Genomic DNA, 26,831 nt, shown 5'->3' with positions numbered 1-26,831 from the left:
AAATAAAAAATAAAAAAGACTGAGAATGTAGCTCTGTGATAGAGCACCAGGGGTGGATTCAACACCTCCAGTTCGGGGTGGAGGTGGGGTGTAATATATTTTGAACTCTGCTTCCTAACCACCAAGAATTAAGCAGTTTTGCTCTGCCATACCCTCTCTGCCATGATGTTATGCTTTACTACAGTGAACTTGGACTAAAAACTCTGAAATCAAGAAAGAATCTTCTAAATCCAGTGTCGACAAAAAAAGTAATTGGGCTGGGGTTATAACCAGTGGTAGAGAGCTTGCCTAGCATGTGTGAGGCACTGGGTTTCATCCTAAGTACCACATATAAATGAATAAACAAATAAATAAATAGAACAAAGGAATTGTGTGTCCATCTACAACTAAAAAAAGGAAAAAAATTCACAGAAGAAGAAAATAATGATGAGAAATTTTAACATGAAGAAGAATACTATGTTTACTGATGAAGGTGAGTTGGCCACAGGTGCAGAAGATGACACTGGTGATATCAGCTTAGTTAAAGCAAAAGAAAGGCTTCAGGAAGAGGACAGATTTGACAAAGAAGAATACAGGAAGAAAATGAAGACAAAACATCATGATGGAAAAATGGAGAAAAGATGAAAAAAAAAGGGGGGGGGAGTTAGAAGATAAGCCAGAGAGAGATAAATGCCAAAGGTGGTGGTGAAGCCTTTCTGGATGGGAGTGATGATGATTATGATGGTGGATTTGATTGGAGCAAACTTGCAGATCCAGATGAATATAGACGCTATGAAGCATCAGTGTGGAAAACAAGGTTAGTGATATTAAGAAAAAGCAGGGACTGAAGAAAAGGAAAAACAGCAAAATAGAAGATGGGGGACCAAGAAGTCATAGAAAACCAAGTGGGAAACCTCTGGATGCAGACCATCTTTAATGGAGCTCTCTCTCTCTATATATAATATATATATATATATATATATATATATATATATATATATATATATATATATATATATATAAATATAAATATAAATAAATAAATATATATATATATATATATATATATATATATATATATATATATATATTTTTATACCAGGCATTGAATCTAGGGGTGCTTAACTACTGAGCCACTTCCCCATTCTGTTAATTTTTTTTTCTGACACAGGGTTCTACTAAGTTGCCCAAGGCCTTGCTAAGTTGTTGAGGCTAGCTTTGAACTTTCAATCCTCCTGCCTCACCTTCCCAGCCACTAGAATTACAGGTGTATACCACTATATCTGGCAGCAGAGCTAAACATTGAGCTTGTCTGCTTGCCTGTTTGCTCCTTGATACCTCTGGACATCATTATATTGGCAAGAAGTTGAAAAACAGTTGGCTTTGGGAAATGATAGTGGCCATATTATATTGTTTGCATGTATGAGTATGTAACAACAAATCCCACCAATATATACAAATATAAGGCACCAATAAAAAAATATGAAAAAAAAAAACCCTAGTTGGCTTTGGGGCAGTTAGGTACCATGTATCCCATTCCTAAAGGACACATTCTCCAGACAAAAGCAATTATATCTCTGAGTCCTTATCACAGGCCCTCCTTGCATCATCATGGAACATACTCAGTAAGGGTAGGTTATACAGTTTCCTGCTCTCATTTTTATCTGTGAGTTCCTACCCTACTCATGCTTCTTGTGTTTTGCTGGCAAGTTCTGAAGCCTTTTTCATTTTTGGAAATTCCTGTATCACTATACAGAAGTTTCAGTGTTACTGTTAAAATGGTCATAAGAGATTGCATGATTGGTAGCTCTGAGAAAGGAGTATTTTTGAATTGAAATGATCAATAATAAGCATATTCCTATAAATATTTTGAGGGGTTTAGGGCATAGCTCAGTTGTAGAGTTTTTCTTTAACATGTATGAGGACCTTGGTTTGATCCCCAGCACGTATCCCATGCACACACACACACACACACACATACACACACACAAAAAAAAATCTAGATAATTTTTTTTCAATGTAACCATCTTTTTTTTTGTTTTAGTGGAAGCATTCTGTCCAACATCTCATTAAATTGGCTTTATACATACGATTACATTTTTTAAAAATAAATGACAGCAGAATGCAATACAATTCATATCATAGATAAATTATAAATACCTTTTCTCCCATATTCTAATACTTCTGTAATCAGACATCTTAACGTACCTTGGTGTTTCAGAGCAGAGACCCGGGAGCCAGACTACTTGAGTTCAAGTCTCAGTTATTTGTGTTTAGGTTTATTATTTAAATTCTATGCCTCAGTTTACTCATGTAAGATGGGGGTGATAATGATTTACACTTTATGGGGTGGTGGTGAGAATCAAATAAATTATTTTGTATAAAATGTTTAGGTATATCATAGTAAGAAATGTGTTTTCTGTTACTATCAATATTGTTAAAGTCCATGTATAGGTTTACTGTACTCTACTATTGTTTCATCTTAACCCCGAAAAGCTGATTTTTTTTTTTTTTTTTTTTTTTTTGTGGTGCTGGGGATCAAACCCAAGGCTTCACACATGCTAGGCAAGTGCTTTACCACTGAGCGCCTCCCTCCCCCAGCTCCTTAAAAGAAGGTAGTTTTTAATTTGCAGCCAATACTGCAAACCTCTAGTTTCTTCAGTTCTACCAACCACCTGCTGCTTGGCCCCACATTTGTGCTGTGGTCAAAGCACCTGCCGCTGTGTACCCCTCGGCCGCCCACACTGATTTTTCTGGTTGCTGTAATAAAAGGTACAGAGTACACCGACAGGAAACCATCAGGCTTTGTTCTTTTCTTCCTAATTTGGCAGAAGAGAAATGGGACAAACCAGGGCCCTTTACAGGCAAGGTTTGTTTTAGGGTTTAAATTTAACTTCTTGTTCTAAGTCTGGGCTGGTAATAAATCTCTCTCTCTCTCTTTTTTTTTTGGTGGTGCTGGGGATTGAGCCCAGGGCCTCTCTCATGCTAGGCAAACACTACTGAGCTACACCCCAACCCCAATAATCTTGACTGTATGAAGCTAGAACCCACAGAGAATTTTGTTTGAAAACATGATTTTAATATAAAATCTTTTTTCATTGCAGGGCGATGTTCCTTTGAGGATTTTCAAGAGAGTTGTGCTACAAAATAGCAAAAGGTAATGGGGTGTGCTGGGGCTGTAGCTCAGTGGTCCAATGCTAGCTTCACAGGTGTGAGGCACTGGGTTCCATCCTCAGCACCACATAAAAATAAATACATAAAAAGACATTGTGTCCGGGCTGGGATTGTGGCTCAGTAGTAGAGTGCTCGCCTGGCACGTAGGAGGCCCTGGGTTCGATCCTCAGCACCACATGAAAATAAATAAATAAAATAAAGATATTGTGTCCATTTACAACTAAAAAAATTAAAAAAGTAAAAAGAAAGAAAAGAAAAGGTAATGGGATGTTCTGGGGGCAAAGTTCTCCATCAGAACCCACCAGGGCATTATTCGTTAGACTGTAAACAAAAGTCACTCATCGAATAGCTGTGGGTTTCTTCCTATCTTTAGTGTTCACTTGTGGCTGTAACTTCACATGAGAGTTGGGTGGAGGTTTTCTGCCTTGTTTCAGATATATTTTTCCCTGGTGTCTTAGCTGGCTTTCACAAACTGTGGCACAGTGGAAAGCTTGGTGGACCTCAATCCGGCGGCTCCACCCAGTTGAGTTCTCTTCAGATTAAGCAAAGTCTGACTAATACATTCTTTGGAGATGCTCTGACCATTTTCATTATGAGAACTAAATGGCCTTTCCCAGATGACATTACTGTAATTGACTTTACACTCAACTTCAGTAAATATTCTTACATACTATACAACACTCGGCCAAAGTTCAGCATATATATCTGTCTGGAGTTTCAGTAGCCTTTTCTTAGTTGAACACAACAGCATACTAGTAAATAATACAAAGATGATCTAAAACTTTATCCTCTCTAATTTGTTCAATTTATGATTCTTTATAGAACTAGTCAATTCTAGCCCCATCCGAGGACATGTTTAATTATCAGTTCTCAGAAAGAATATCCTCATGATGAATTTCTCCAACAGGATGTCTATGGATTCATTTACCTTTAGGGTTTCAGAAGTGATAGGTAGACAGTTATTACTCTCCATATTCTGGAAGGTGGAAGAAATTGTGAAAATGTGTTCAGCCTGCTTTACATATCTAGCCAGAGCCAGGTGCAGTGGTGCATGCCTATAATCCCAGTGACTCAGGAGGCTGAACCAGGACTGTAAGTTTGAGGCCAACCTGGGCAATTTAGTAAGATCCTTTCTCAAAGTAAAAAATAAAAGGGTCTGAGGATATAGATCAGTGGTAGAGTACCCCTGGGTTCAATCCCCAGTAGAATGGGGGTGGAGGGCATGGACACAGATCTAGCATTATACCTAGTCCTGTGCTGCAGTGCCTCTAACCTCTTTAAGTCACATCAAAGACTTTGTTTCCTAAAGAAGAACAATTAATTTTAAGATTAAATCTTCCTATGGAGGCACACATACTTATGAGTTTTCGTTTTCTTTATCTAAAGCTGGCATTTCCATCTCTATCTAAAATCACCTTCCTTTTTGAAGAAATGTCAGCCAAGACAAAGAGTGATTTCCCTAAATCTCACCTAGGGTAAGGGTGCCCTGGCAGCCAAAGGAAACCAAAAGCCCACAGAAAGATTTGACCCACAAGTGTATTTTGTTAGGTCTTTGTTGTTGTTGTTGTTGGTGGTGGTGGTTGTCAACATTTAGAATTCAGGCAGTTTCACATAAAAGAACTGATTCCTGGCACCTTTTGAAAAATGTAAAGATTCATTGAGACTTGGCCCACATAGCCACAGTCACGTAGAGCCAGGTAAAAGCTGTCTTCTTGGATGGGTTGGGTGGGCCTCAGTTTTGCAGTATCTGATCTCCTGAATGTGATCTGTCTGACCCTATAGGCTTTTGAATTGTCCTGTCCTGTTCCCTATAGTCATTGTCTCATTCTGTTTTTTAATTTTATTTATTTTTTATTTTTTAGTTGTAGTTGGACACAATACCTTTGTTTTACTTATTTATTTTTATGTGGTGCTGAGGATCGAACCCAGGGTCTCACACGTTCTAGGCGAGCACTCTACAACTGAGCCACAACCCCAGCCCTCCTTCTGTTTTAATGCCAGGTATCCTCTATAGCTTTCCAGAAAGGCTCAAGGCTCAGGCTGGGGTGATCAGTGATTACATGGTTACCAAAAGGAAGAGAATTGGCTCCATCAAGGCCCACGTGCTGTTCCCAGCCCCACCCAGGCCTTCTGGGGACAGGAGTTAATGCCAGGGTGGATCTTATGTCTGTATTTGCTAAGCTGGCACCACTCCATCTGTGTACTCAGCCCAAAAGTCAGAACCAAAGTTTCCTCATCCAGGGGGGTGGGGCATTTAAAAAAAAAATGAAAGAAAGAAGCCAGTGACAGCTCTGGCCCATTTGAAGCCTTACAAGACCAGCTAGTGCCACAAAAGGATAAGCTTCCTGTTTACCAGTGGGCCTGAGACAAAGTGGTTGTACTTCCTGGCTGTGCTGGGGTTGGCACACAGGCCAGGTTCTGTCTGTCAGCATGGTGAGGCTGAATGCCTACTCTGTACTTGGCTGGGTGGGGATGGCAGGGCGCCCCCATGGCTGGGTTCTGGATGAGGGCCACCCTCGGGAGGGCACCCTCGGGAGGGCACTTAACTTTGGCTCCAGAACTGGCTCTGGCATTCAGAAGGAAGCCAAGGGGGGTGTGGGGGTGACCTTGCATCCTTGCTGGCTTCTCCTTTTAGCTCTCCCTTTTCCTGTGGGGCCCAATCCAGGCAGAGGCTCTTGGCACAGAACAGAATCTTATAATAAATTTGTATCTTTTGTTTTTAAGTCTCCAGGAAGCAGGATGCCCAAAGCCTCTGGGAAAAAATGTTCCTTTACACCAGTGTGTTGAGGGCAGGGACCTGTCCTCTTTTTTATTACCTTATACAAAATAAGTATCCAGGGAGCTGCCTGAGGCATGGCTTCCTAGTTCTGGTGGTCCTGCTCCTCTATCAAAGGAAATACTTGAGATGCTTTCGGGCCGATTAGAGAAAGGAGGAGAGGACAATTTTAGAAGCCAGTCCACCATTACATTGGCTAAAGCTTGCTTCTTATCCTATAATCCTCCTTTTTCCAGGAGCCACAGTACAAATAAAAGGACTAGGATTCATTTGCATAAGAAGCCTTGCAAAGTAAGATAGGCTTTCACTTCAGTGCACACACAGGGCATCCATCAAGATTTCTGAGATTATATAAAGAAAGAACAGAGAGAAGAGGAAGACCAGATGGTTCACAGGTGGGGAAAACTGTGGCTACTTCTCCAGTGTGGCCAGGCTGCTGGCCCTGCCATTCTCTGCTGTTGACTGAGTGGAGGAGGGGATCTTGAGTAAGATATGCTGGCAGGAGCAGGAAATAAAACAGAGTCCAGGATGGCAAAATCCCAACAGAGGCAAAATCCTGATAGATGCAGCTTCCAGCCTCACTGCACCCAAATTTGAATTTGTAAAGACAGGCCACAATTATCCTCAGCAGCCAAGACATTTAAGGTCATTTCAATGCTACTCGAGGCAAAGCAGTAGCATTTTTGTCCTGGACTGACTGTTTTGATGCTGCTTTATTCCTCCCAGCTTGGCTTCTCAATCTGACTCTGCAGCTTTTCACTTCTTTACAGGGCGTGAGTGTGTCACCAGCAGACAAGCACACAGGGCACAGTGTCTTCTCCACCCATTCTTTACCTGTCTGCAAAGTTGGTCAAGTCCCTGAGTCTGGAGGTGGCCCGAGATGAGCCCAGGAATGATTCAGACTGTAACATAACTTGGCCTCCTCTCCCCTCTGCCTAAAGAATGGGGGCAGGACTCAACAGGAATGGGTGCATTTTCCGGTCAGGTTTCAGCCTTCTGATGGGACAGTCTCTCCCCCTTAGGAAGCTGGAGTTGGCTAATGGAGCCCAGCTGGGTAGTGAGGTCTGGGCTCCTAGCTACCCTGGTTGAATCCCAGATCCAGCTCTTGACTAGCTGTGCAGCTTTACAGGGGAAACTTCCCTGGGCTTAGTTACATTCTCTGTGTAATGAAGAGCAATATCAGTATGAATAAAATGGTTGTGAGAAGTAATTGAGTTGTAGAACCTGTGAGTAGAGATATAGAGGATTATGAAAATATGAAATGTTGAGAACAGTTTCTCACCATAGGAATCACTCAGTAAAGACTAGCTGTCTGGGGCCAGGGTTGTGGCTCAGCAGCAGAGCGCTCGTCTAGCATGTGCGAGGCCCTGGGTTCGATCCTCAGCACCATATAAAAATAAATAAAATAAAGGTATTGTGTCCAAGTACACCTAAAAAATAAATATTAAAAAAAAGACTAGTTTTCTGCATGAAGCCTCTGCTATTCCTTTTGCTAATATGGCTGGCGCCTTGGTCATGCTTGAAGCTCCATTCCTGGGAAGCAGCAGCAGGGGTATAATCTTTGGCCTCTCCATGCTCATGCCTCCTTCATTACTGTGGTTGAACTTATCGGAGGAAAGTTCTTTCTTGTTGCCAAACCAAACACCCTACTTAGGAAGCCTACAATTGCTCTCTTCCTTCTTCGCACTTTATCCCTTCGGGGAGATGCTTCTGAAGGTTCCCAGTACCTTCTGGCTAAGAAGGGTTCCTGAGTGTTAGAGCAGTTCTGCTTGAAATGTTGGCTCAAGTCTGTAAACTTGACAAATGAGCATTTCCATGCCATATCTTGGCCCAAGGTTTTTGTTGTGAATATTGTGGTCTACTTTATAGCTCATTTTAGTGGAAGCAGCAATATTTGGAAACCAGCTATTACAGATTTGGGACCCTGTTTTCCGGAACTGTGTCACTTTGAGCAAGTTACAGAATCATAGGACTTGAGAACTGAGAAGAAACTTAAAGAAGAGCTGATCAAACCCCTTAGTTGAAGGGAAATGAGGCAGTGAATGAGGTGAGGGAGAGAAGAAGTCAAGGCATAGAAAGGTTCAGATGACCTTGCACATCTCTGTAAATATCGCCTTTTGAGTATGTAAAATGGACAGTTTAGAGTATATGGTCCCTAATTATTCTTCCATCTTCAAATTTCACATTTCCGTTTCCATTCTATCAGTTGTATTATTTAACTTTCTACAGAGATATTCTGTCTGACCAAGTTTAAGAAAGAAAAAAATAACATGTGTCTTTCCTATCTAGAAGGTTTTTCCAGGGCTTCATTTTATCAAATGCCGTTGGAGCAGCTACACAGTCACCCTGAGGTACTGGAAGCTCTCTGAGCACTCCCCTCCATGTTCACTACCTCCAGCCCCCCAGCAAGCACAACTTTGTGGACATTACTGTTGCCTGGGTAATAGGCTCTCTCTATGAACAGGTTAGGAAGAGGGAGAGGCGGGGTTAGGAAGAGGGAGAGGCGGGAACTGTGTCACCTGGAAAGAGGCTTATAAAGGAAGCTGGAGTTAAGGGTCTGGCATGGCAAAGTTCACTAAGTAAGATGGCCATTAGGCTTAGCACCTTAAAAAAAGTTTTTATTTTAAATATTGGATTTTAAATATTATATTTATGTAAAATATATTTTTGATTTATTGTGGACTAATTTATTTTCTACATTTTTTCTTCTTCTCTGGAAGAAGTGATGTGGTAGGGATATAGCAGGTGTGCTAACGGTGCCATCATAGACTGAAGGTAGAGAATGATCAGTAGTGGTTTGCCACAACTTTGGTTTTGAATTTAAACTATATCTATATTAGCCCTCATTCAGATGTAACCAGCTCTTTAACCTTTAAAGTTTATTTACATTGCTTCCATAATGCTTATCCATTCTTTTGATCTAAATCTTACTTTTTGTGTAGTTCAGCTTGGTAAAAACTCACTTGAAAATAAAATATATTTGTTCTTCTGTTTAACAAATACATTTGAGTTCATGCTCTGGTCGGAGGAATGATTTTAACCTACATGGAGAAGCAGACATACAGACATGCAGACATGTGGAAGGCACTTGGGGAAGTCACAGGTTCACATTCTAGAATAAGACAGGGTGAAAGAAACACTGCTGCTGAGATACAGGGCCGGAGTGGGAGCAGTTAGAGGACCTAGGGATTGTTGTGGAGGTTTTGAAAGGTGGAAAAAGAATGTCAGACAAGGAGCAGTGTGCATATGAAGGCATGTCATTGGTGTGTTGTATCAGTGTCCCCTTGCTATGAAGGCATGGGTTGCTGAGAATAGGACGGGTAGCGGCAAGTGAAGAGCTGAAACATCAAGTAAGGTGTGCACACTTGATTTTGGCAGCAGAAACCTGTTAAGTATTCTGAGGATAAGAGTGAGATGATCTGACCTACTTTATGTTTTTTTTTTTTTTTTTTTTGTGGTGCTGAGGATTTTACCCAGGGCTAGGCAAGTGCTGTACCACTGAGCTAAATACCCATCCCTTTTTTTCTTTGAGACAGGGTCTCACTAAAGTTGTGCATGTTGTTCTGGAACTTGTGATCCTCTTATGTATACCTTCCAAGTAGCTGGGATTACAGGCAAGCACCACCATCCCCAGCTATTTGTATTGTTGTTTTTTGTGGTACAGGGGATTGAACCCAGGCTTACTTTATCATTTTACCACTGAGGTACACCACAGCCCATTTTTTATTTTGAGACAGGGTCTCTCTAACCTGCCCAGGCTGGCCTCAAACTTATGATCCTCCTGCTTTAGCCTCCCAAATTGTTAGGATTACAGACATGTACCATTGCAATGTTTTTTATTGTTTTTAATGGAAATAGCTTTAATGGAATGTTTTAACTACAAAAGAAACTCATACTACAGTGTTATGATAAAAGTAAAGTCATCCCTCAGTATCCACAGGGGATTGGCTCCATGACTTCCCTCTACACCCTGCCAAAATACCTAAATCTGCAGATGTTAAAGTTCATTATATAAAATGGTGTGATATAGTTGACCAATAAACAACATAGAGGTTAGGGTCCCTATGCAGTCACAAATCCACATATAACTTTTGACACCCCCAAAACTTTATTGCTGTTGCCTGGAAGCTTTATCAATAACCTAGTCAATTTAACATATATTTTATATGTTGTATGTATTATATTTGGTGAAAATGCTCAAAACCTTGTGGTATCACTTTTTACTGCAATATGCAATTTACTGGACAGAGACCATTCACATGGAGATGATTAGCATCATAGGGCATTTTAAGCAGATATTTGCAACATGAAGCTCACTGCAACAGCAAGAGGCGGTAGCCACAAAAATTATTACAGTAGTCTAGTACTATAGTTAATTTTATGCAGTTGATTTAATACTATGTCTTTACAACTGTTTACATTTCTCTGAACTGCAAATGGCACCATGTACAGGTCTGTTTGTATAAGTTTTGATAAATTTTAACTTTTGTGGGGAGTGCTGCTAGGGATCAAGCCAGGGCCATGTGCATGTTAGTAAGCATTTTACCACTCAGCTAAATCCCTAGCCCATAGATTCTAACTTTTTATAATATATCTGTGTATATTTTATGGTAGTAAATTATAAAATAGACTATTTGCATATATTTTATGCACTCATGACATGTTTTTCTTAATTTTAAAAAATATTTCTAAGCTACGGAGTTTATTAGCTTCTACAAGTTGTTTTAATTGTCAAAGATCTCTCCAAAATAATAGCCCAAATATGAGTGACCTCCACTGCACAAACATTTGTTGTTCAAGGATTAGCTGTATTTGGATATAAACTATGCACACCCTTTCATTTACTTTAAATTGTCAATAGATTACCTATAACTAGCACAATGTAAACAGTGTGTAAATAAATGTCATACTTATTGTTTAGGAAATGACAAAACTCTGTGTATTTAAAAAAAATACCTTTATTTTATTTATTTTTATGTGATGCTAAGGATCAAACTCAGTGCCTCACACTTGCTAGGTAAGTGCTCTACCACTGAGTCACACCCCAGCCCAAGTCTGTTCATTTAAAAAATTTTTTTTTGTAGTTGTAGATGGACACAATACCTTTATTTTATTTGTTTTTATTTTTATGTGGTGCTGGGGATTGAACCCAGTGCCTCTCCAATGCTAGGCAAGCACTCTACCACTGAGCCATAACCCCAGCCTGCAAGTCTGTACATTTTTTTTTTTTTAGAGGTGGGGGGGAGAGAGAATTTTTTTTAATATTTATTTTTTAGTTTTCAGTGAACACAACATCTTTATTTTATTTTATGTGGTGCTGAGGATCAAACCTAGCACCCGGTACATGCCAGGAGAGCATGTTACAGCTTGAGCCACATCTCCAGCTTAAGTCTGTGCATTTTTTAAAATATTTTTGATCCTCTGTTGGTTGAATTCCCAGATGCAGACCCTGTGGATGTCCAACAGTTCTTTTTCCTTAAAGCCTGTTCTTTATGGTCCAGGTCAAAATTTGCTGGTAATAGTTTCTCTGTTTAACAGTGGATTTCATTTTTATCTTATTTCTTCCCTATTTTAGTATAGAAATTTTCAAACATTCAGAAAAGATAGAACTTATACTGTGAACACCCAATAGCTGCTATTTGTAGTCCGCATTTAGCGTTTTGATCTACTTGTTTATCCCAAGCCTATTCACTTAGCTGTATTTTTGTTTATGAATTCATCTTATTATTTTGATGTATAAAAACTTTTTTTTTTGCCAAATGAAAGGTCTGCCATTGACCTCACCAAAACATGTAAAGAGGGCAGAACATTTGGAAAAACAGTTGGATTCTCCAGATGGGCTGTTGGAAAACAACTTGATTCTGCAGCTAATCATTGGATTTTATAGACCTGGCTCTAGGAAGCCCTGTTTTGATAGTTTTGAGATGATAATGATGTCTCAAATTGCATTTCTCCTCTCTGACAATTTACACCCACTGTTGAAAATTCCTGTTTTTGGATCCAAGTCAGAGGGCCATCTCTACACCGGATCACCCAGAGTTGCCCTCTTTCAAAGGTGTTATGGGAAAGTGGTAGGATGTTGGGGAGTAGAGAATCTCCTGATGGAAAACAAAACAAAAAACAAACAAACAAACAAACAAAAAAAAAACCACAACAAAAAAACCAACCCTGATTCATTTGTCGCTAAATGATGGCAGTAATAAGAATTAGTTTTGATAGTTATAGTGGTTTAGTCTACAATAATTTGATGCTGTGTTCCAGCTTCTAACTCTGCTGCCTCAGTCATTATAAGCGAATAAAGGCATGGAGTCCTAATCCAAAATTATTCATCACATTCTCAGCATAAGCCCTCCACCCAGTTAATTGGCTTTTCTTGTCTGGTTGCCAATAGCTACATCCACTCACTTCCCCCACGGGAAGCCTCTCTCAGAGATGTTTGCTGTTTAGCCAGGATGTGTTTTAATTCCTGAGGACAAAAGGAACAGGCAGCCCTAAGGCAGCCCCCACCTACCTCACCCTGGGCTCATTGACCTCTGAGCCTGGGATTAGTGGAGGAGCTGGCTGGATTCCAGGCCAGGAATTGAAGGTTGATGTGAATTAGGAAATGGGAAATAAGCTGCTCCCTCTCCTTCCTGATGCCCCTTCCATTCACCTGTCAGTCAGTGATCCATAAACCTGCCTTGATTAAATAATGAGAGCCTAGTGCAGAATGTTAAAACATGATGTTAACACAGCACAGATGTAAAATTATGTTTTAAAAATGTTGACATTCTTCTTCTTTTTAAAATCATGTTCTTTTATTTTTTTAGTTGTAGTTGGACACAATATCTCTGTTTTACTTATTTATTTTTACATAGTGCTGAGGATCGAACCCAGGGCCTTGCCTGTGCTAGGCAAGCGCTCTACCACTGAGCCATAATCCCAGCCCAAGACATTATTATTCTTAACACTGATCCCTTCTCCATTACTTTTGGACCACGTATTTTGCTTCTGATTTGTAGATTAAAGAGACAATCCTTTTGGCTTTTTAGGTGGCAACTTCAGGAGGTTGTCTTGGAGCCCAAGGATGGGCAGAAGATTCCTGTGTTCGTGGTCAGAGAGAAGATATAGTAAAAAAATGGAGTAAAAGTGATTAGAATGACAGCATTCTTCAAGTTTGGCCTCTCTCATCTCCACCATGTGCTCACCAGGAATGACAGCCATCTGCGTGCAGACACTCCTGTGAGCCAGTTCTCTTGGCTCTAGGTGTGGGCATATGGTAATGCGGGTATAATTCTAATTTGACCACAAACAAATGCTATTGTGGTTTTTAAACTAAATCAAAATATTTTTATTATAAGTTTATAAGGTAATTTATTTAAGTGGTCTGTATTTATATAAAAGCAAAGCATAAGATAAAAGGAATGAGTATTAATAATAAAATGTTGATCTCTGTTGGTTCTCATTTCTTTTCCTCTCCCCACCCCTTCCCCCTAATTTTTAGCTCCATCAATAAAAAGGCTAAGGTTTACTAGCATTAAAGAAGCTTTTAAAGTTTTGGCATTAGACTGCTGAGAAAAGACCAGGTACTTTTGTTTTGGTCATTCTACCCTGAATTCATGTTAGTAGTTATGTAGCTTGTGGGCATTCTCAAAATCATTTTGGAAATTTGTGTTTGCTTTTTTTTTTTTCCTTCTTGTTTTTATTTCAGTTCCCGACTGTGTGTCTGATTAAAGATTTGTAAAATTGCTTTAATACCAAAACATCCCAAAAGTTTGAAAGCTTATGTATGTACATAAATATGTATAAAATTATTGTGGAAAAGTGAGTTTAAAGCTAGTAGGTCCTTAACCTTCTGCTTTCCAAGCCATTTAACCACATATTAGAGCATTGTATTCTTAGCTAGTATTAGCTATACAAGAAACGATATTGTGAAGCTTTAAAAGATTTTCCTTCTGAGAATCAGAATTTACAAAAACAGAAGTTATGGTATGTTTGCTTTGAAAAGGCCCATTTAACCTTCTTAGTATTATGAGGCATAATATAATTGTAATTGTCTACAGTGAGGGATATTCATACGATCTTTCTTGCATTCTTAATATTCTTTGGAGAAAAAACTTGTCAGGGAAAAAAAAAAAAAACATGCCAGTAGAGTATGAGATGTTTAATCATTCTATTCTAGAGTTTGTGCCTTAAAAATACACTTAATGTTCTTTGTTTATACAGTGAAAAATCATTCTGTTTCTCTGAGAGCAAGTGTGTTCATTGCTAAGTATTACAACCTCCAAAGTCTTTTAAAATAATAGCTCACTGTACACAGATTTTGGTGCCCCTTTATTCTTTAACAATTACATACTATTGTGTATATGTCAGATTATGTATTGCTTCAGATCTGACACTTCTTTGACAACTTTTACTTCCTTTCCGTGTATGTTAGGGTTTTTTTGTTTCACTGCTACGGCCAAAGCATAGTAAAATGGGGTGGGCCTGAAGTAAAAGCAAGTGACAGTTTTTGTTTGTGTACAATTTGACTCAATGAAGAGGCTTTTTAATCCAAATGACAGGAAATAGTGAAAAACTACTATTTCTACTTGAGAGTTACCATCTTTGGCTTTTATTTTTGGTAATTTTTTGGTGCTGGGAATTGATCTCAGGGACCTGCATATACTAGGCAAGTGCTCTCTAAGCTATACCCTGGCCTTTTTAATATTTTAAATTTTGAGACAGTGTTTCACTGAGTTGCTCAGGCTGGCTCAAACTTTCAAACCTCCTGCCTCAGCCTCCAAAGTACCTGGAATTACTTGTGTGCACCACCACGCCCCACCAGGTATTTTTTCAAGTTCACTTCCATTTATGTATATAGCATCTTTGTGGGTAATTCTGAACAAGCTGAAACTTGGTCATTGTAGTAGACATTGTCTTTCCTGTTCTTTAAGGATAGCAATGATGTGTGTTATACTTCCTGTATATCCTGTAATCACCGTGACTCAGTCTTGACTCCCATTAACTACGTGGATGATGTCTTGGATAATGCATATTGTCATTAGAGGAGAAGGTGACTTTTTGCCATGAGCCCAGTTGGAACAAGTGCCCCTAGCATATCCCATTAAAAAGAGCCCAGACTGGAGAAAGAGCTTTCGAGAACTGTCAGAATTATAGATGTGTGGAACAGTGTCCCAATTGGCCTTGAACTCTTATAGGTTTTGATAAGCAGACATGATGGAGAATGCCTTCCGCTGGGAAAAACAGCAAGAACAAAAACGCCCAAGGAGGGCTGGGGATGTGGCTCAAGTGGTAGCATGCTTGCCTGGCATGCGTGAGGTACTGGGTTCGATCCTCAGCACCACATAAAAATAAAGATATTGTGTCCACCTAAAGCTAAAAAATAAATATTAAAAAACCCACAAAAAAACACACACACACACACACACAAACCACCCACGGAGGCAGGCAGGAGCTATGTCTCAGAAGAAAGACTTCCAGTTTGGCCAGTGTTTAGGTTAGCTGTAGATAAAGTAAAAGAAAAGGCTGGGAAGGTAGGTTGGCCATAATGTGAATGCCAGTGTTAACATTTGAATGTAGTTTGTGTCTGTCAGAGATTTTGGAGTAAGTATTCTATTAACTGTTAATAAAGATTTCAGAGACTGAAATGTGCTGAATGTGTACTAACAGGACCTGTAGAACTCAGATAACTATCACAAATTTCATTGTCATTTGTTTCCATTTTCTAGAATTAGCTGGCTTTCGCCTCCAAATATTAGGTGAATATTAGTGAATATTCTCTATTCACTAACCCAGGGACTTGATAATACCTTAAGACAGGGTTTTATTATGCCCAGTTTTGGTAAAGTTATATACCAAAGATGAAGCTGAACTAAATTACTTATATGGGAAACAGCCAGAACTTGATGCATGGTGTCCTTTGCTATGGGAAAGGTAAGGAAAAACTCAAGCAGCAGTGCTCCAGGGGACTTTGAGGAAGCAAGCAGCTCTGGAAGTGGCCTTAGGCCATTGGACTACTTGTTTTCAGTTTGGTTTATCTATATGAAAAATATGAATAAACATTAACAAATCGCCTGCCTTACAGGTGAGGCAATGTTTGCTTGTTGGATGCCCAGGCAAAAGCTGCTGTTTACACAGGAGGCTCATAGACTTGGTAGGGTGGGGGATTTCAGGGGGCAGAGGCTGATAGGAAAACCTCCAGGCTACTCCCACAGGAAGATTCTTGCCTCTTTAGTAAGCTGCTCCGTTCAGGCATGTCCTTTGGCCAACTTTAGCACAGTTGCTCAGTAGAAAGTACTGTCTGGAATGTGTGCGGAGAAACTCACATTTTACCAGCCAGGGTAGGAAAGTGGCAAGTGACAAATATTAAAAACATACTCCTAAGACACATGTTGGGTGCAGGTCAGTGAAATTTCGCTTTTCAGGAGAAGGTATTTTTCATTCCTAAATTTCCCCTCTTCTTTCCAGGAGAAATTTTCCAAAGGGACTTTTTTTTTTTTTTTTTTTAAAAGGAAAATATTTTAATTTAGATGTAGTATAATATCAAAAGGCTTTTATTATTATTCAACAATAAGCCATCAAGATACTTTTTTTGGAGGGGGTGTACTGGGGATTTAAGTCAGGGGCACTACCTCCCCAGCCCTGTTTTGTATTTTATTTACAGACAGGGTGTCACTGAGTTGCTTAGTGTCTCGCTTTTGCTGGTCCTCCTGCCTCAGCCTCCTGAGCTGCTGGGATTACAGGCATGCCACTGGGCCTGGCAAAATACTTAACATTAGTTACTATGTGTCAATTACCTTGCAGTCTTACTTTTATGTCCAAGTTATTTTTACCAAGTGAGAAACTATATAAACAGAGTGATTTCCCCTATGAAAGTTGATGGAAGAATTCTAAATAAAATATTAAAGCCCAATGACATATAAGTGGTACACTGTATTGTTTTTCACAGAATATTCTGGTTCTTCTTCTTTGCATTGCTCATTCCTGTGGAGGATTATACATCCCTGCCTTGTTGAACTTATAGGTGTGACATGTAATTTGTTCTGTGAGTAGAAGTGACATGATTTCTAAGCAAAAGTTAAGGGAGAACCCTTGGTTCATAATATCATCTTTTCCTTCTTCCTTAATAGGTAATGTTTCAGATGGCAGCTACTCAAAGGCCTTGAGTTCAGGAACAGCTGACCCACTGTATGACATGTAGCATGAACAAGAAATAAATGCTTGTAAGCTCCTAAGGTTGGGGGCTATTTGTTACCACACCTTAATCTAGGCCACCCTGGGTGTTAACAGGGACTAAGTGTTGTTTATTCCAGGAATGCAAGGGTAGTTCAATATTAGTAGATCCATTAATATAATTCTTCAGAGTAATAGAGCTTAGAAGGGAAATTGCTGGTTTTTTTTAGATACTAAAAGACATTTGATAAAAATTAAGTATATTAAAAATAATCAGAGGAGAATGGATAATTCCTTATGAGTATGATAATTCCTTATGAGTATGTATGGATAATTCCTTATGAGTATGTCTGATCTCTTACAAAGCCACATGTATTAAATTATAGGGGTCCACCCTGATGACCTCATCTAATCCTAATCAATCTGCAAAACTGCCAGGAGCAACAGGGGTACAAACCTGTGTTCCTAGCTACTCTAGAAGTGGAGGTGGGAGGACTGTTTGAGCTCAAGAGTTTGAGAGCAGTCTGGGTAGCATAGTTAGAAACTGTCTCAACCAAAAAAATAAAAAACTTGCATAAAAATGCAAAAACATTCTCTTGAAAGGCAAAAAAGCAGAACTGTACAAATGGAAAGATGTATCATGTTCTCAGATAATAAGATTTTTCATCTTAAGTATATGTCAGTTCTCCCCAAGTTAAATTTAATGTGGTATCAATAAAAATATTAAATTTTTCAAGTTAGACAAGCTAATTATGAACTTACTTTATAAACATGAATAAACAAAGGAAGACAGAATCCCTGCAAAGAAAAAAAAAGAGAGTCAATCTTACCAAAATTAAAACAAAATACTAAGCTGGGCACCATGGCGAACATCTGTAATCCCAGCTACTTAGAAGGCTAAAGGAGGAGGATCCCAAGATCAAGGCCAGTCTGGACAACTCAGTAAGACCCTGGGCTGGGGATACAGCTGAGTGGTTAAGTGCCCCTGGGTTCAATCCCCAGTACCTTGCAGGGGAGAAAAAAAAAAAAATCTCTATGCCAGAGGCAGATTTGAATTCATTATGCAAACTCTAAAAGAATTTCAAATGAATCAAAGACCTAAATGTAAATGGATTATATGCCTAGACTTAATGGCTGATGTGCACCTCCACCTCCAGAGTAGCTAGGAACACAGGTTTGTACCCCTGCTGCTCCTGGTGGTTTTGCAGATTGATTAGGATTAGATGAGGTCATCAGGGTGGACCCTATAATTTAATGCCAGTGGCTTTGTAAGAGACCAGACTGTAATATATACCTAGACTTTAATGGCTGAGCATCTCTAATCTGGAAATCTAAAATGAAACCATATAAGTACTAGCAGAAAAGAAAGTATGGATAAATTCTTTTGTAATCTGGAAATGAAAAAAAACTCCAGACCATGATTCAATGTTTAGAATAAGGAAAATTAATCAATTTGATTAAATAAAAAATTTCTGCAAGTATGATAGTAACAAAAGCAAAAAAAAAAGATAAATTATGGGAAATATATCAATTTAAATAAAATATTCCTAATTTGCAAAGACCTTCCAAAAATTGAGAAAAATAGCAATCCAAAAGGAAAATGGGCAAAAGACATGAATAAATTTACAGAAAAATGACCACAACTCCAGCATACTAAGAAGATACTCAACTTTGCATAAAGGAGATACCAATTTTCTTCTGGAACTTGGCAGCAGTATCTAAAATTTGACAACCTGTTTTCTTGGTAGACTGTGATAAAACAGATATCCTAAAATTGTTGGTGGTAACAAAAAAATGGTAAATCTGTGGAAGGGAATTTGACAGTATCTAGAAGTATTTCCAAGTACACTACCTACCTAGCAATCTCACATGTAGGATTCCTTCCTAGAGATGTGCAGGCCGAAATATAAAATTCCATTTGTGCAAGATAATTCAATATAGTATTATGTGTAATAGCAAAAATCTGGGGGAAAAAAACCACTGAACATTTATTTCTACAATATCCAGTGGTGAAGAAGTGGTCAAATAAACTTTGTTACGTCCAAATAATTGAGGGGAATCTATACTTCTGAAAAGGGATTAGAAATATACTTTACTGCTAGGGACATATAGGTTCTAGATTACTTGTCCAATATGCTTGGGATCAGAAATGTTTCAGATTTTGGAATACATGCCTAGACTTTAATGGCTGAGCATCTCTAATCTGTAAATCCAAAATGCTACAAAATACAACTTTTGAACATATATCAACACTCAAAAAGCTTTTGATTTTTGACTCAGAGATGCTCAATACATACATGTACACACACACGCACGCACACACACACACATTTTAATTGGTTCTTTTTAGTTTGTCAGTGAATGGATGGATCTGGAGACTATCAATCTATATTTTTAAGTGAAGGGCAATGTGATTAGTAGGCAAACTTTCTCTCTTTTTTAAAAAAAGGAGTTGTGTGTTGGCTTCTACTTGCAAAAAGAAAAAAGGGAAGTATAAAATCAAAAGTAGTTAGGGAAGAAAACAGAGGGAGTTGTATGGAATAGGGATGTTGAACTAGACCTTCCTGAAAATGTACTGTCTTATGGTCTTGACATTGGGACCATGTTTACATAAGTTAAAAATGAACATTTCTAAAGTATTTGAAAAATTGAAACAAATGAGCCATATAGAGAAGAAATATTTCAAGTGACTGTGGAACTATTGACTCAACATGCTTGGTAGGATATATTCTATAAGCACAAACTCCAAGAAACCTTCAGCTACATTCATTTGTCCTGTGTTAGCAAATATACTTAATAGGTTCACAAATACACATACTTGAGACCCCTTCTTCCCACATTCGAATGATAACTCTCTTCTCTAACAATGGGAAACCTGGCTCTCATTATCCTAGGTATATGTCCTAGTCTGTTTAAGTATCATATATACAAAAGGGAGTTCCAGAATTGCTAACTGTAAAAGCAAAAAACTATTAGAGATCAAAGTTTCAAATGTTTTTAAAGGTAAAATTTACATCTAGCAAGATGCACAAATTTGAGTATAAACAATTCCATGTGTTTTTACAAATGCTTGCACCCATGTAACCCATACTCTATTAAAGATACTGATCATTTCCCTTGGCCCAGAAAATTCCCTTAGGCTCCTTCCCAGTCAGTTCTCTGCTTCTGCTCCACCCCCAGAGGGAACCATACATTTTTTTTTTTTCCACTGTAAATTCCTTTTCAGTGCTTGGAATTTGCCTTAAAGTATTCCACACATCAATGAATCTAGAAGGCAATATTTTAAGTTTGAAGCTGGCCAATTGGGAGTTTATTTTACTCTTTTCTCACCTTTGTAAATTTCTGAAGCTTTCCATAAAAGCATTCTTTAAAAAAATGATAATTTTTCAGTGTTAATTTAGGGATAGTCTCAAATAATAGGCTACTAAAACTCTCTTTAAGATCCTCCATGAATTCTCAACATAGACCTATATTTTAATTAACAAGCATCAGGACATATTAGGCAAAACATCTCTTTTCCCAATATCCTAACATCTTTCTTATCCTGAGATTTTTCTTATAAACCAAAATTTTATTTAAATCCAGGCGGATACTGTGGTAAGAATTTACTTTAAGCACTTACTTTAATATGGTATTTATCCTAAAAATTCAAGAAAAGGTAGGGCTATAGCTCAGTGAGAGTGTTTGCCTAGCACATACAAGACCCTGGATTTGATCCCCAACATCTCTCTTTCTCTCTCTCTCTCACACCACACACACCAAGGAAATATGCTTGAGAAAGTAGTAAGATTTAAATAATAATTAACAACTCAAGTATTAAGCATTTAAAATATATAATTGATAATAAACTACTTGTTTCAATTTTACCACTAACCCTTTACCAAGCTGGGGGTAGATTAAATAGGATAGGCCTTTTTTTTCCTCCTATAATTTCAGATGGATGATTAAAATGAGAATAAGAAATAAGAGCATAATCAGGAAAGATACTTTTAAAAGAAAATGACTAAGAGAATTACAGTACATTTTAAATGATACTTAGGAATGACCTTAACTAGCCAGGTATGGATGCCTGTAATCCCAGCTATTTGGGAGGCTGAAACAGGAGGATCATAAGTTCAAAGTCAGTCTGAGCAACTTAGGCCCTGTTTCAAATAAAAATAAGAGCCCTTGCCTAGCAGGTATGAGGCCCTGAGTTTGATCCCCAATACCACACTAAGTGAACAACTGTCTTCACCAAAATATCTTTTCTTCTTACAGGTGAATTTTCCTCCTACTCTGTATATCTGTCTCCTAGCTACTTCTCTCTCCTGTAAAGTTTGCTAGCCTTTTCCAAGTGGTCTCCTTCTGGGCTTGACTCATTTCCTTCTGGTAAGCAACTCAACTGAGAATTCATGTTCTGGAAGTGTGCTAAAAGGCTTGGTAAATGCATACCAGCAGCAGAAAGTTTGGAGTGGCTGACATGTGAAAACTGTGATCTTGTCAAGAAACCCGGCATATTCATAAGACGTTTCCAATAGCCAGCAGGTAAATACTTTTCATCTAAACAAAAAAGAAAAGCTGGTGTATTTCCCAGTTTAAAATTGAAATTTGCTTTTTAAAAGCAGTTGTTCTCAAGCAGTTTCAAAAATGGAATTATTCTACCCCTAAGACAGCTTCGATGTAGGACTTGAATTTTAAATTGGAGAGAAACACAAACCAGTGATTGCAAAACACATCCTTAGTGGTTTGACTGAACTCAAAAAATAGTATTTATAAAGGTATATAAAAGGTATGTTTACAAAAGTATAAGTGCAAAGTTAGCCTCTTTATAGGACTTCATTTCCAAAAAATTCACTGTTCAAAACAAAGTACGATGAACAAGATGGAGTGGGAACACTTCTTCCTAATTCTTCCTTGTGCCTCAAAAATAAACACAAGATTATGTTGGAAAATGGAGAAAAAGCTGATGGGCTAGGAACCTCAGGACCCAAGGTATAATAATACAGCATTGAGTTCCCTGAGTTTTGTTTGTCTCCTATTTCCAGAATGGTGCTGGAGAAATACCAGCTCAGGAATGCCAAAAAGAGGACAATAAAAGCCACAACAAAAGCCAGTTTTCTCTAGCCAAAGGACCAGGGAAGGGGCAACCTAGAAAGAATATTCAGATAGTAACCCAACACCATGGGAAGAAACCAGGACCCCAGCAACACACATCAGCAAAGCCAAGTGGAGGCCTAGACTTCCTTCCTTACCTGGCTGAAATGGGCCTCCTGGACTCTTGCTGGAGTGGTATCCCAGAAGGCCCAGAGAGGAGCCCAGACTCTTGCCAGCAGAGTCAATGTGCTCTAGCGGGAAGCAGCAAGGAAGCACACTTTGTGCCTAGAGGCTGAGTAAAGCCCAAACTTTTCCTGTCAGGCAGCAGTGAAGCGGTATCATAGCTCCATTTGTCCACTGACATGGTCTTAGAGGACATCTACTAAAATGAGTTTAATAAGATCCAGAGTCTTTGAACACCCCCCCATGGAAGAAAGCCCCTCTGCCACCTGTGCCTGCATCTGCCATTGCTCTTATTATACCATATGCATTGCTGGATGCCACTTGCTGTGTCCATTCCACTAGTCCCTTTGCTCCTAGGCTTCATGTCACCTGTGCTGGGCATAGACACTTCCTCCATGGATGCTAACTGAACATTACAGGGTGAAATGCTAACATTTGGCACTTAACAGAAGCAGAATTAACAAAATCCTAGAGTGCAAAAGGGTGGGTCTCATTTGCTTTTCAGTTCTCCAATATTAAGGAAACTGAAAACAACTTTAATTGACTGGAGAAGAAAAGTGGGATCATTTCATTATTAACTGTATAGTTTAGAATAAAAGGAGGTCAAAGGAGTATTCACATTAAGAGGATAATGGCAACCTACAGCTATAACTTTTACTGAACAAAAATAAAGTCATACAGTGGCAAAAAACAAAACACAAAACCATAAAATCCAAATGCCCAGTAGGATGGAAAGTCATACTTTGATACCAAGAACAAGGCAAATCTCAACTTGAGTTAAGAAGAGACAACAAATGTCAATTCCAAGATGACACATAGATTACAGGTTTTTAGAACAGTCATTTAAAAAAAAAGTCTCGATGAGCAATTATGAACATTCTTGAAACAAATGGAAATTTAACAAATGAAAGAAAAAGAATAAAATGAAATGGTTCTGCAGTTTAGGAGAGGACAACAGTGAACCCAAAGACAAAAAAGAAATGACCCAATCTGGCTGGGGGTGTGGCCTAGTGGTAGAGCACAAGCTCAGCATGTGAGAGGCTCCGTTTAATCTCTAGCATCAAACAACAAAAACACCAACCCCTCAAAGATCTTGGAACATCATGGAAAGAGCAAAAACATGATAAATACAATAGATTTTCCTTCTCTAGCTTCTTAAACTGTTTGATGGTGGGAGCAAAATGTATTAACATTGCTTGATGTGGATCTCACTGCATATAGAGGATATATTTAATACAATTAGGTTATAAATGGGGGACAGACAAGGGACATAAGTTCTACATTTCACTCAAACTGGCAAAATGTTGACATTGACTGATCTTCAGAGCAATGACATAGTTCCCTAATTTGGTTGTGTTGGTGGGTACAGGAAGCTACATGTGATAAAATGCCATACACCCACATTACACTAATGTGTTTCCTGGTTTTGATATTGTATGGTAGTTGTGTGAGATGCATCTGTACTATCTATCTCTCAGTTATTATTTAAAAATTGAAACAGGACAAGGATAGGACAAGAATGTGGCTTTAAAAGAGGTAGGGATGAGGTAATAATCTCCCCTTCCTGAATAATTCCCAGTTTTCTGAAGATTAAACATGCCTCTTCCCAGCCTCCAAAGTCTCTCGATTATTGAGCCCAGATTGATTTATGTTCTAGGTACACTTCTCTCACAATATAGCAGAAAACTTGTTATTTTTAATAATACAGATAACTAAAGAGATATTTATTTTCACAGAATTCATCCCAATATATTAAAACTAAGAATATTTTTATGTGAAAAGCTGAAATACTACTGTTAATATATTTGGTAAAAATAGCTTCTAATAAAACTCTCACTTAAGAATGTAATCAAAGTCATAAGAATATTCTGACATGCAAAATAAGCTATACCTCGAAGAATTGTGTTTACATTAATTTTATTTTTCCTCAGTACCGGGGATTGAAACCAGGAGCATTTTACCACTAAACCACATCCTTAGCCCTGATCTTTTTTTGAGACAGGGTCTTGCTACTCAGGTTGACCTTGAATTTATAATCCCAAATTTCTGGGATTACAGGTGTACACCATTTTACCTAGCCCATGTTGGTTTTAAATAGAAAATGTCTCCCCTATTGCGAATATATTTAGATTAGAAAAGGCTGAGTGTTGTCAAGCTTTTTTCTGTAAAGGGCCATATGGTAAAACATTCAAGCTTCATGGGCCATAAGATCTCTGTCAGCAACTACTCAACCCTGCAGTTTTAATGTGAAAGTATCTAGAGACAAATGTAAATGAAGAGGCGTGGCTGTGTTCCAATAAAACCTCATTTACCAAAGAGGCAACAGGGGCCACAGCTGCACTAGCCTAATCTTAGGTTACTTACTTATCCTCCACTTATTAAACAAAAAACAAAGTTAAATTAGATAAAAATAAATTTTAACATATATTGTGTTATGGACATTAAAATGGAGCCAAAGGAAGACTTCATAGAGGCAAAAGCCCTTGACTAGCAGTCAAGGTTTTGAAACCTTCATGAATTCTGTCCTTTGTTTTGCCAGTTACTAGCTGTAAAATCTTGGGCAGATCACACATTCCCTGAGATTCCATTATTTCATATGAAATTTGAAAAAATTTCAGGCAGGTAGTCTTTCCAGTCTAAAAATGAATTTCAATTCAGCTGACTTATTCCCACTGTTTCCATCAAAAGTTTCAAAAGAAAACTAATTTCTACCTAAACAATTTAGAATGGTTAAGTTCAATGAACTAAAAATAGGCATTGAAAGATTTGGAATATTACAATCAAACAAAAAAAAAAAAAAAAAAAAAAAAAAGAAGGAAAAATATGAAGCATCAAAAAACAAAGGATCTAAAATAAACAAAACAATCTTGAGAAAGGAATTAGAAAGCCTATTTTACTTGAGATTTTAAAAGTTTTGACAAAAAGATGAACAACAAATTAATGGGACAGAAAAGTCAATTCACAGATATTTGGTCAAATGGTTTTATTAGTCAAAGACACTGAAACTATTTAATGAGGAAAGGAATATCTTTAAAAATGATGCTGGAAATGAACATTCATACAGAAAGGTACTTGACCCCTACCTTCCTATGGGTCAAAAAAAATCTATTCAAGGTGGATCGTGGTTCTAAACCAAAAAGCTAAAATAATAAAGTTCCTAAAATAATATTTTCATAACTTTGGGGAAGGTGATTATACAGAAAACATTAAATTGAAAATTGATAAACTTTTTTTCAACAACATTAAAGCCTCCTTCACACTGAAAGAGACTGTTAAGAAAATAAGCAAGCCACAGAGTGGGGTTGGGGGGGAATAAGCTTTGTAGCATGCTGAGGTGTAGCTCAGCGGTAGAGTGCTTGCCTATACTGTAAGGCCCTGGGTTTGATCCCTAGCACTGAAAAAAAGAACTTATATGCAGAAGTATAAAGGAGTCTTATTAACCAATTAAAAAGGTGGGGAGGAATGGACAAAAGAATTATTTATAAGCACATGAAAAAAATGCTCATTAGTCATCAGGGAAATGCAAATTAAACCACCATGAGATACACCACATAACCAACCAGGAGAGTGGGTGGGATGAAAAAGATGGATAACAACAAACATCAGCAATTCTTTGTGCCACTCATACATTGTGTTGGTGGGAACAGGAAATAGTACAACCCTTTTAGAAAACTGTTGGGCGGTCTCTCAAAAAAGAATTAAATATGCGTTCATCCTAAGACCTAGTGATCCTATTCCTAGTTTTTCAATCTGAAAGTAACAAAAGCATGTTCATAAAAGTCTCTGTTCAAAAACATTTATAGCAGCTTATTCATAATAGCTCAAAACTAAGACAGTTCAGGGGTTCATGAATAGAAATACAGATGTGTAAACAGTGGTGTATTCAAACAGTACTACACAGCAATAAAAAAGAACCAACCATCAATGCAAATGAATCTCACAGAGAAGCTGAGTAAAAGCAGAAGCGAAAGTCAAATAATTAAAAATATAATTTTATCAGTCTAATTCAAATTTCTTCAAATGTGAACTTAAAATGTATTTGCTGATACTCGGGCTCATTTTTCCCCACATAAAACTGTCCATATTGGTGTTCAGTAAGGATATATATTACTTCTAAATAGCTGAGGCCTCTGTGCACTGAGCCACATAACACCCCACACACTACTGAGGACTGTAATTCACCTCTTGTCTAACAGAATCTAAGTGATCTTTATAACCTCCTCTCTAATAAATTTTCCTTCAAACTGAGGTCAGCTGAAAAAGTTTAAGAGAATCCACAATCAGCATCTGTCTTCCCTCTTGTAACAACTACAGAACAGCATTTTCTCCTACTTTGCATGGGAAAACGACGACAAAACACAAGAATAATTTTCTGGCCGGGTTCGGTGGCGCATACCTGTAATCTCTGGGCTCAGGAGGTGGAGGCAGGAGGATCATGAGTTCAAAGCCAGCCTCAGGAATTTAGTGAGGCGCTAAGCAACTCAGTCAGACC

At 38.2% G+C, this 26,831-nt stretch overlaps 1 long non-coding RNA gene across 1 annotated transcript; it reads left to right on the top strand.

The window, feature by feature from the left end:
- Positions 1 to 2,498: 2,498 nt before the first annotated feature.
- LOC114095150 (uncharacterized) lies at positions 2,499 to 13,540 on the top strand. Its single transcript, XR_003583204.3, has 3 exons — positions 2,499 to 2,751; positions 3,084 to 3,136; positions 12,961 to 13,540. It is a non-coding gene; the product is annotated as an uncharacterized lncRNA (long non-coding RNA).
- The last annotated feature ends 13,291 nt before the right edge of the window (positions 13,541 to 26,831 follow it).

This window comes from Marmota flaviventris, chromosome 1, assembly GCF_047511675.1.
Source record: "Marmota flaviventris isolate mMarFla1 chromosome 1, mMarFla1.hap1, whole genome shotgun sequence".
Classification (NCBI taxonomy): Eukaryota; Metazoa; Chordata; class Mammalia; order Rodentia; family Sciuridae; genus Marmota; species Marmota flaviventris.
Note: the sequence above shows the minus strand (reverse complement) of the source record. Positions and strands in the feature narration are given on the sequence as shown.